The sequence below is a fragment of the Garra rufa genome, chromosome 1 (genome assembly GCF_049309525.1).
Source record: "Garra rufa chromosome 1, GarRuf1.0, whole genome shotgun sequence".
Lineage (NCBI taxonomy): Eukaryota > Metazoa > Chordata > Actinopteri > Cypriniformes > Cyprinidae > Garra > Garra rufa.
The window spans coordinates 100,227,870-100,230,369 of record NC_133361.1 but is presented as its reverse complement, the minus strand read 5'-3'; the positions used below and the strand labels follow the sequence as shown (position 1 = coordinate 100,230,369).

Genomic DNA, 2,500 nt, shown 5'->3' with positions numbered 1-2,500 from the left:
CGTAAAAGCCAGCATATTATATAAATAGTGAAGAAAAGGCAAAAGCTTACAGCACCTGGTATTCCCAGGCGGTCTCCCATAAAAGTGTAACAATCGGCCTTATCAGCCGAGTTACAAGACTAAAATGGGGTCAGATTTAACTGTGAGAGATGACTAGTGGTTAAAAGAATGAGACATAAAAGAAAATTGGTTTAAATAGATTTGGTGTATTTACAAGGTTCACATAAAAGACTTTAAAACAACACGATAAAACTAGGTAAACTCTGTTAAAAGAATACAGTTCATTTGTCCATACCCTAAAAACAGGTAAACTCTGTTAAAAGAATACAGTTCATTTGTCCATACCCTAAAAACAGTCCAAGAACCCCAGTGTGTTGATAAGTCCAATGTGAGTGTCCACCAGTGTATATACAATCCACAGAAAGTGTAATCCAAAGTTTGCAGGTGGTGAATGGAAAGGTGAGCTCTAAAATTAGCAACTCCTCAATCCAACAGTTTGGTGACTGTCCTTTGTTTGTCATGCTGCTCTCTTATACAGTTGTACTTCCTGCTTCCTGTCATGTGTCTAGTCACATGACAGGCCAACCATCCATTTATTAAAGACACATACACTTAAAATGTTAAGAGTAATAAAATGGCCTAAAAAACATGTAAAACACTTAAAACTCTATAATACATGTAAATGATTGTAATAAATAGAGCGGTAAAACACGTCTTTCTAAAAGCCAGCATATTATATAAATAGTGAAGAAAAGGCAAAAGCTTACAGCACCTGGTATTCCCAGGCGGTCTCCCATCCAAGTACTAACCAGGCCCGACGCTGCTTAGCTTCCGAGATCAGACGAGATCTGGCGCTCTCAGCGCGGTATGGCCATAAGCGAGGGCTGCTCCAAAAAGTGGGCTATTTAAAGATCAGCCTCCGTAAAAGCCAGCATATTATATAAATAGTGAAGAAAAGGCAAAAGCTTACAGCACCTGGTATTCCCAGTCCAAGAACCCCAGTGTGTTGATAAGTCCAATGTGAGTGTCCACCAGTGTATATACAATCCACAGAAAGTGTAATCCAAAGTTTGCAGGTGGTGAATGGAAAGGTGAGCTCTAAAATTAGCAACTCCTCAATCCAACAGTTTGGTGACTGTCCTTTGTTTGTCATGCTGCTCTCTTATACAGTTGTACTTCCTGCTTCCTGTCATGTGTCTAGTCACATGACAGGCCAACCATCCATTTATTAAAGACACATACACTTAAAATGTTAAGAGTAATAAAATGGCCTAAAAAACATGTAAAACACTTAAAACTCTATAATACATGTAAATGATTGTAATAAATAGAGCGGTAAAACACGTCTTTCTAAAAGCCAGCATATTATATAAATAGTGAAGAAAAGGCAAAAGCTTACAGCACCTGGTATTCCCAGGCGGTCTCCCATCCAAGTACTAACCAGGCCCGACGCTGCTTAGCTTCCGAGATCAGACGAGATCGGGCGCTCTCAGCACGGTATGGCCATAAGCGAGGGCTGCTCCAAAAAGTGGGCTATTTAAAGATCAGCCTCCGTAAAAGCCAGCATATTATATAAATAGTGAAGAAAAGGCAAAAGCTTACAGCACCTGGTATTCCCAGGCGGTCTCCCATCCAAGTACTAACCAGGCCCGACGCTGCTTAGCTTCCGAGATCAGACGAGATCTGGCGCTCTCAGCGCGGTATGGCCATAAGCGAGGGCTGCTCCAAAAAGTGGGCTATTTAAAGATCAGCCTCCGTAAAAGCCAGCATATTATATAAATAGTGAAGAAAAGGCAAAAGCTTACAGCACCTGGTATTCCCAGGCGGTCTCCCATAAAAGTGTAACAATCGGCCTTATCAGCCGAGTTACAAGACTAAAATGGGGTCAGATTTAACTGTGAGAGATGACTAGTGGTTAAAAGAATGAGACATAAAAGAAAATTGGTTTAAATAGATTTGGTGTATTTACAAGGTTCACATAAAAGACTTTAAAACAACACGATAAAACTAGGTAAACTCTGTTAAAAGAATACAGTTCATTTGTCCATACCCTAAAAACAGGTAAACTCTGTTAAAAGAATACAGTTCATTTGTCCATACCCTAAAAACAGTCCAAGAACCCCAGTGTGTTGATAAGTCCAATGTGAGTGTCCACCAGTGTATGTACAATCCACAGAAAGTGTAATCCAAAGTTTGCTGGTGGTGAATGGAAAGGTGAGCTCTAAAATTAGCAACTCCTCAATCCAACAGTTTGGTGACTGTCCTTTGTTTGTCATGCTGCTCTCTTATACAGTTGTACTTCCTGCTTCCTGTCATGTGTCTAGTCACATGACAGGCCAACCATCCATTTATTAAAGACACATACACTTAAAATGTTAAGAGTAATAAAATGGCCTAAAAAACATGTAAAACACTTAAAACTCTATAATACATGTAAATGATTGTAATAAATAGAGCGGTAAAACACGTCTTTCTAAAAGCCAGCATATTATATAAATAG

General features: G+C 39.4%; 3 non-coding genes across 3 annotated transcripts; all 3 read right to left on the bottom strand.

The window, feature by feature from the left end:
• Positions 1-760: 760 nt before the first annotated feature.
• Positions 761-879, bottom strand: LOC141317113 (5S ribosomal RNA). The gene has a single exon (XR_012351731.1). It is a non-coding gene; the product is annotated as a 5S ribosomal RNA (ribosomal RNA).
• A 513-nt stretch (positions 880-1,392) lies between these two features.
• On the bottom strand, positions 1,393-1,511 carry LOC141297847 (5S ribosomal RNA). Its single transcript, XR_012341474.1, has one exon. It is a non-coding gene; the product is annotated as a 5S ribosomal RNA (ribosomal RNA).
• An 84-nt stretch (positions 1,512-1,595) lies between these two features.
• On the bottom strand, positions 1,596-1,714 carry LOC141317105 (5S ribosomal RNA). Its single transcript, XR_012351730.1, has one exon. It is a non-coding gene; the product is annotated as a 5S ribosomal RNA (ribosomal RNA).
• Between the last annotated feature and the right edge of the window lie 786 nt (positions 1,715-2,500).